This window comes from Dermacentor variabilis, chromosome 1 (genome assembly GCF_050947875.1).
Source record: "Dermacentor variabilis isolate Ectoservices chromosome 1, ASM5094787v1, whole genome shotgun sequence".
NCBI lineage: Eukaryota > Metazoa > Arthropoda > Arachnida > Ixodida > Ixodidae > Dermacentor > Dermacentor variabilis.
Window position 1 is genome coordinate 12742914 of NC_134568.1, and position 8620 is coordinate 12751533.

The 8620-nt window shown below is 49.4% G+C and overlaps 1 pseudogene; it reads left to right on the forward strand.

The window, feature by feature from the left end:
- The first annotated feature begins 3069 nt into the window (after nucleotides 1–3069).
- LOC142579038 (uncharacterized) lies at nucleotides 3070–5066 on the forward strand (annotated as a pseudogene).
- Nucleotides 5067–8620: the final 3554 nt, after the last annotated feature.

Consider the following 8620-nt stretch of genomic DNA (forward strand, 5'->3'; position numbering starts at 1 on the left):
CTGAACCCCAAACCCCGCGGTTGTGACACGGGCGCTCTACGAGAATTTCATAGCAGCACTCAACTGCTCCCCCCCGCCCCCCCTATACAAATAAAATGCATCATATCCTTATTCTTCTTGTCCATAAGATAGTCTTAACTGGTCATCTAAGTCAGCATCACCAATTATCCCTTCTTTCGTGCTTGAAACACACACCGTGAAGTACTATAAAATGACCAAATGATGCTACGCTCCTTCTGTATAAGAGCGGCGTGAAGTTGGGCGCGCAGATGAGTCTTAGTCAATTGCATTACCTCCTAGATTTCGAACGACCCGCTATAAGATGCCTCGATGGGCGCGCCTGGACCTTCCGCGCATACCTGAAGGGTACACACACAGATGCCCCCGTTCATGTCGAAGGTGCCAGACGATGAGCAGACGCTGTCGTAATCGCTGCTGTACGTTGCGTTGTCGAGGGTTTGGAAGACTTCTGCGTCTGTTGTATGTAACGTGCCATGTGGAGCTGCTCAGCAAAGTCACGGGTTCGGGGCCGCGGAGTGTGTGCGAAGTCTGTCAAAAGCAGTTGTTTCTTTCACTACATTCCCATCCTAATGCGGACGCAGGAGCGAGTATTTGATCTCGAGACCCTCTCACGTGTTCAGGGGCGAGTTTATGCCACAGTCTGTTTTGCTTCCTTTTCCAAAGCACAAAGGACGCCCCAGGCTTGCGGGGAGAACGAGACATGGAAGGAGTGCGTGAGCAGCAGCTGCGCTGAAGGCACATGCGAAACACCGGTCGTGGGACCCATTTGCACTGCTGACTGTGTCTATGGCTGCTACTGCGCCGACGGCTTCTACCGCCACCAAGGGCATTGCGTTTTTCTGGAGGAGTGCCCCGGTCACTAGGTACCCGAATCGACAAAGTTCGCTTGTGACGTTTCCGCAGAGCGCTTGCTGCTTAAAAACAGAGAGAGTACTGACATCACCCTTTGGCGTAAAGAGCTGCTTTTCCTCAATTTTCTATAATTTTTTTTACATATGCTGCAATCCCCAAAGGGATTTTAGCAGGGTGTAAGTGCAATGTGTCAGTGTACAAAGCAGGCTACAAAAAGCCAAGCAATACGGAGTATATTTCTTACATAAACAATATCGGTTTAGAATGCTTTTCATACCCACGCCCGAGAGTACGTAAAGTAGCACGTTCATTCTGCTTGGGAATTCCCGTTCTCGGTTGCCGAGCGCGAGGATTCTCGAGAGCAGAGATAAAATATGAATTTAGCATCTACTATATCCTGTTAGGATTTTGCGAGACGAAAGACTGAGTCTTGCAGATGGTGAAAGAGAAGCAAAAACTTTATTCGCCACTTTCATAGACGGTGGTTACGCCACACGGTTTGTTCATGAACCAGCGACGCGATGATCGGCCTTGGTAGAACTTGCGACTGCTTCGTTTTCGGGCCCAGAGGGCAGTGTGGGCAACATGCCTATTAACGCATTACTAAAGTGAGAAAAGGAAGGTATATTCAGAGAAAGCAGATGTGGTTTGCGCATTGGATCATCGAAAAAGAAAGGATTTCTCAATGAACTAGTGAGACAGAAAAAGCCGTACATAGTTGCTAGAAGCCGTGTGGCTGGTTTCGTCACAAAAGGTCCGCGCTCAAGGAACTCGTAGCACTGTTCCTAGTCTCAAGCGCCAGAAAATGTACATTTTCTGCAATCCCTAAACTTTACATCTCCGGCAGTCTCTGCATCCCCATATTTTTTTCTAGTTTGCTTTGTTGATGCAGCTGTTCTTGTTTTCTCTGTCCATTATATTCTTTTTCCTTGCCGAAACAGTAGAACCGAAAGAAAGATTCAATATTCTTAGAAATTACTATTTTGTCCATCCGCTGTTTTGTTCACTGCTAGCCGACTTTTTGTCCGAGTCTTCCGCTGTTTTCTGATCAATGGAACCCAATTAAAGCATAGTTGCCTCCAGATTTGCGCTTGCTGCTCAGTCGCAAAGTACAAAACACAATTCTTTGACTACGTTGCTTACACACGCGCCAACTCCACTTCACCCTGTCCATCTTCACTTCGTAGTTCGTAATGCAACGCATGCAGAATTTGACAGCCCTCGACCAATGCTGAAGTGAACTAAACGCTAAGCTGCGGAGTACAATGCGAGAAAAAACGTAGAAAAACGCATTATCGAGAACTCTTTTTTACTTTACAAAGCCGTGGGCGCTATTATTTCTCGTGGACGGCCGAAATCACCAAGAGAGTACGCGACGTGCCCAAAGAAATTGAAACGGGCGCGGAGGTCGACAAAGTAGACAGCCGGCTTGCGCATCTCATCGAAGCCAAACAGACGATACTCAATCGCTGGAAGAGACTACGGCTTAACCACAGACTCAGAAAGAAGGGGGCGGAGCTGAAACGAGTGATTCAGGATCACTGCCGCGCGCTCTGCACGCAAGAGTGGAACGAGATCTGCAAAGTGGCAGACGGGCAAATGCACAGCGGGAAGACATGGAACCTGATGCGGCACCTGCTTGACGAGATGAAACCAAGACCAAGTCGCACCAAAGGGACAGACTCGCCCGGCTCATACATCGGGCGGTCTCAGTGCACGGCGCCGACAAAGTCACCAGGCGCATCAACGACAAATACCTGCCAACTACACCCACCAAACAACACGCGCCGTACGGCGGCCTACCTAACGCGAAGCTCGATCGTGGCATCGACGTCGAGGAGGTACGCGCGGCCCTGCTCGACCTCAACAGCGGTCGGTAGCCGGCCCGGTCCTCGCCACCAACAAGGCGCTCAAGAACCTCGACGACGGCTCGACTGAAAACCTCGCAAAATATTTCAACAAGTGCTGGTGAGCGGGCGCACTGCCTAAGCTGTGGAAGACAGCTAAGACCATCCTGAACCCCAAGCCAAGGAAGCCGTTCGACACGGATAACCTCCGGCTCTTCTCGCTCACGTCCTGCGGGGCAAGGTGCTGGAGCACGTCCTGCTCAACAGGTGGGAAGACTACCTGGAAAGAGAACGGCTGTACCCGGCCACGGTGATCGGCTTCAGAGAGCACCTAAGCACGCAGGACGCGATGCTGCAGCTCAAATACCAAATCATCGACAATGGCGGCAGCGCCCGCGACAACAAAGCAATCCGAGGGCTCGACCTGTAGAGCGCCTTCGAAAAAGTGAATCACTCGGCGATTCTCTCCCAAGTCTCCAAGCCCAACATGGGCGAAAGATCCTACAACTACATCAAGGACTTCCTCACGGACAGGACCGCCGAGCTACGAGCAGGCGACCTACAGGCGCAAAAGAAGAAGCTCGGCAGCACCGGCACACCGCAGGGATCGGTCATTCCGCCGATGCTGTTCAACCTGATAATGATCGGAGTGGCCGAAAAGCTCGCGGACATCGAAGACGTCGGGCACACCATCTACGCGGACGATATCACGCTGTGGGTGACCGGTGGCAGCGACGCCCACATCGAGGGCTCGCTGCAAGCCGCCGTCGACGCAATAGAAGACCAGCTGGAAGGCACCGGACTGAGATGCTCGCCGAGCAAATCGGAGCTTCTTATACTCCCACGTACCAAACACAGCAGAGGCAAGACCAGACAACGCGAAAAGGAAAAAATCAGAATCATAACCAAATCCGGCAACGGGATCACCGAGGTCGGCAAGATTAGGATACTAGGCATGGTCATCGAAAAGCATGGAAGAAACAGCGAAACCATCACCCGTCTTACGGCAAAAGCAGCCAACACGATTCGACTCCTCAAACGAGTCACTTCCTGGAAGGCTGGTATGAGAGAGGAGAGCCTAATTAGGCTCGTCCAATCCTTCGTCATCAGCCACGTCGCGTACGTTACAGCCTACCACAGATGGCTGCAACACGAACATAACAAAATCAACGCGTTCATTAGAAGAGCGTACAAGACGGCGCTGGGCCTGTTCGAGTCCACGAACACGACCTGCTTGTTGCAACTCAGGATACACAATACGCTTGAAGAAATAGCCGAAGCGCAACGGATCTCTCAACTGGAGCGGCTGTCCATGACCAAAACCGGGAGGAAGATACTGGATGACCTGGGAATAGGACGCAAGAACGAGGTGGAAATGAAGCTCCCCGTCCCCGAAGAGGTCCGACGTCAGACTAGAATCGACACCATACCGAAGAACATGAATCCCGAGTTCAACAAGGGAAGAAGAGCGGTGAGGACCAAGGCTGCCATCGACCAGCATGCCAACGACGAACACGCGCGGTACGCGGACGCGGCCGAATACCAACGGAACACCTTCGCAGCGGTCGTCATAGACGCGTCAACCGGTGCCACGAGGACGGCAGCGAGCGTGAGAAGTGCCGGCGCGGAATAAGCGGAGGAGGTAGCCATCGCCCTGGCCTTCGCCGACGCAGACTGCCACACGGTGCTGAGCGACTCGAGACAGGTGGTGCGAAACTTCGCCAAAGGCCAAATCTGCAGGGAGGCCGAGCGCGTACTGCGACCGGTCAAACTACAAGACAGAAAAGTAAGATTCAAGTGGTTGCCGGCGACGCGGGCGACTTGTCGGAACGAAATGAGAACCACAATGAGACGGCACACGCAGCGGCGCGAGCGCTAACCAACCGCTCCCCGGCGACAGACCGTCCGACGTGGTTCAGAAGCAAGGACCGCATGAAGGATTACAACCAAATCACGAAGGCCTGCCGCCTGGCTCGTCGGACTCTCCCACCCCCACACCCGAGGCTGAGTCGAGCGGAGGCGGTACTAATGAGACAGCTCCAGACCGGATCGCTCCCGAGCCCGGGACTGATGCAGCGCATGTACCCCGAGACATATCCGACCGATAAGCGCAGAGTGTGCCGGAGGGAGACTGCAGATTACACGCACATCTTGTAGGACTGCGTTAAAAATCCTGAAGCAAAATCACGAACGATACCACCGCGGCTCGAGGCAGCCGCGAAGAGCTACGACCGAGACGAACCGCTCTGGGCCGTCCAGCAGGTGCTCGGGGCGCTCGAAAGGCAGGGATCCAGGGAGCCGGCAACGGCGAGCGAAGACTCGCGCCGAGTAACGGCGACTTCGTAGATGACGTAGGCCCTGGTCGGGGCGCGCGAGCGCCCAACTGCAGGCACAAATAAAGTTGGCTCCAATCCAATTCAATCATGTTTTGTGAGAAACTCTCATCAATGATTTTGTGCTAGCGACGCGTCAGGATGCTGTGTTTGTAGTATTTACAATTTTATGCATTGAAGTGCTTCATGTGGGTGCATTATGTACCGAAGATTGCTTCCATTATAATAAAATCTTATCGCGTCCCTGCCTACACAATAAGGCACATCGGAGGGGAACTGCAGCACCAGGAACTGCGGTCTTTACTAACGTACATGGTCATCCAGTGTCGCGATCATCTCAACGACCACTATACGAGATGCACAGCCGCACCATCTATGGGAAACCAGCGCTAGTGAGTTGAACGGACACGCAGCGCCCCCTTGAGGACATCACGCGCATATTTTAGTCATACAAGCAGAATAAAATGGCCAGCAGTGGTGTATGGCGGAGGACGAAATAGCCGCGTGAATTTATTGAAAGTGAAATTGGGATTAACTGGGAGCATGTTTCAAATGAAAGAATATAAAGCCGGATTTTTCTCTAGACTGCGAAGAGCAATATTAGCATCATCCCGCTCTTTTGTTTGCAAACGTCTATTAAGCCCTCAAGGAAAGCGTCCTCATGTTTATTGCGATCTTCTCCGTGGCCCGCGCGATCAAGATAGACTTCTTTTCCTTCTTGTGCTGGCGTCAGGTGCCAACTACCAAAAGCGCGGCCGGAATAAAGTACATTTCACCTCCTCAGTACCCCGCAGTTCTCTTCCACCTTGCAGTGGCCTTGAGTGCGACGAATATGCCGTGGGCCTTGGCTCTGGAGGCACGGTTATGCTTGCCTTCAGCTGCAGCTGTTCTTACAGGCTCGGCAAAGAGACAATGGGCGTCGGCTTCGAAATATCGTGCCTGTTGTCATTCAATGCCGGTTCAATTGTGTACGGTGGCGGTAGCTTTTTGTTACGGCCACTTTGTTTCTCACCGATTAGGGACGCGTTGTTTTTTGCAGGTTCCTTGACCCCAGCTTTGATATAGACAAATTCTATTTTATTCGTGACACCAGTTGTTTATAGCATTTCATTAACCGCTCCACTAAAGCTTCGCTTCACACAGATTCCAATGTGAAGCACGCCATCTCCATAACTTTCAGTGCCCTGTTTTCTTTTGTCCCGTACCAAAGGCATCTCTTGCACCTATGCCTTAAAGTTGCAACCCGACACTTAGCACGTCGGCAAAACCTGCGGTGTCTCATCGAATGCTTGAGAGGTCTAGTGATAGAAAAGGAAATTCGAGTTATCATTATCGAATGTGAAAATGACAAAGCAGCATAGAGAGACTGTATGTACGGTCGGTGACAATAATTTTAGGAGCGTAGTAATCGAGGTACGTACTCCGAGATTTGGCTCCTTGTTGAGCTGGGAGACATCTGCGACGTTGCTTCGCAAAAGCCATGCGCAAAGATAATAACGGATCGAGCGGCATAGGCAGTGATATTTTACTTGATTTTTTCTTCTGTCTGTAATATCGTGGTCCCCTCCTCCCTTTATTTTTTTGCAACTAAGTTTTTTGTGCACATGCATGGACTTTTTTTCGCTGAAGACAAAGATAGACAAGTTATGGATAAGCGGCAGGTGGATGAATATATAATAGTATTGATATAATATTCGCAAAAGCTTTAATGACGTTTGTTGTCCGATGAAGAGGTACAATACAGGTGTTGTAGTACTTCACAGGTATTTTGTCAGTGCTGTCGTATGGTGGCATGACAAGTTGAGTTAAAAATTCGGAAAGGCAGCAGTTTTCACAGAATCAATATTTACTATCGTTACCGGTACTGATTTGCGAGAGACAAACATTATTCTATGCGTTTCCTCTCCTGTGTTTAGTGAAGGGTCGGAGAAACTTTTAATGCATGATAGATATAATAATATGGTAGGGCGCTTATGCATACACTAAATTTGCCAATGTGCTTCGGAGTTTGCGGTGTAGTGAAGTTCTTTCCAGGGTGGCTTAGACGAGTTAGGGGCAAAATATTTCTCAGTAGCCGGAGCACGTGGCTTGTATGATTTCATCAGTTGGCAATAACAGTTCAGTAATTGGACATCATTTTATATGTTCACAATGAAGGCGGACTGTCTCTTACGTGGAATACAAGTATAGAAGAGCTGACGCTCTCTTTTTTTTATTGAAATATAAAAAAGTGATTTAGACACCCACAATGGTGTGGGTTACTTCTTTTCCAGTAATAATTCTTATATTGAAAAAAGAAATAAGAAAAAATATTGCGGAATAAGACATACCAGCACTGATGCGGGAAAACTTGAGGGGAGTTAGAGATGAAAGTAAATGAAGTCCACATATAGGTCCGAGACACAGTGGAATACAGAGACAAAAGGTCGAGGATAGGTTACACAAAACACTATACTGTGTCCCTTCACGTACGCATATGATGAGTTCCGAATATGTACGTGCGGCCATGACGTCGTTCAAGATTAACAGGTCTACATATGAAGAATATACACAGAGGGCATAATACGTACAAAGCTAATTGCGACTGTCTTAGAACAGCTACGCTTTCAGCGTATAGACGCGCGCTCTTAATTCCTCAACTCGCACAAGGTAACAGAAACAAAACATCTGCATTAAATTCATAGTGAACATTACTAAGCGAGGGACGCAAGTTCGTGCCTTTCACATAGCGCTCATTCTTCTCTTCGCAGGCACCTGAGGTCGACAATCGTGGGCGATGGTGGATGTTACGGAGCAAAGGAAGTGAACAGGACTACGAGAAGAAATAATATGCCGAAGCCTCTAGAACTGCAATTGGCTATGCATAAATAAACATGTTTTTTTTTCGGAATAAATGGAGCCTTCAAATAAATGGAGACGCTCCTTATTGCAAGTATTCCGGTATGTTACCACAGTATTTATTTTTACCTCGTACACAATCCATGAAACACTAGGAAATGTTCTGGACATAAACATGCTGCGCTTCTAAGGGAGGCGCGATAAAAGAAGGCGCGGCAGCGTCAAGTTCAACTTAAGTTTACGTTAAGTTTAAGAAACGGGAGGACGATTCATAAAGACCGGTAGCAGCCATGCTCTACGCTCCTGTCTTTCGCTTGGAATCAGGTCTTTTTGGCCTGTATGAAAGAGTTAGTGGTGAGGACAGATGTGGCATTCGGTTCATAGAAACTCGGGCGGTTCTTGATGGACGTCAGCAACGAGGAGTGGTGTCGGCGTCGTTTCTTAGTGTTTAAGCAGGTTCTCGATGAGATGGGTTATCCCTCACCTTCTGTTTGGAGCTGCACCTTTAATTCTTGTAGTGACATAGTTGAAACCGAGACAGAGTTTTGAGATGAGTTTTGGAAGTGACATAGTTGGGCGCACTAACAGAGCAGTGACCTTGAAGATGTCTGGACAGTGCGGCTCAGTGCAGCGTGAGCATGCGTTCGCGTTTAAGCATAGACTGCTCACATATTCTAGCTCAATGTATTTTCAGTACTGGAGCGGTTTCGAGATCGAAGAACAAACTAC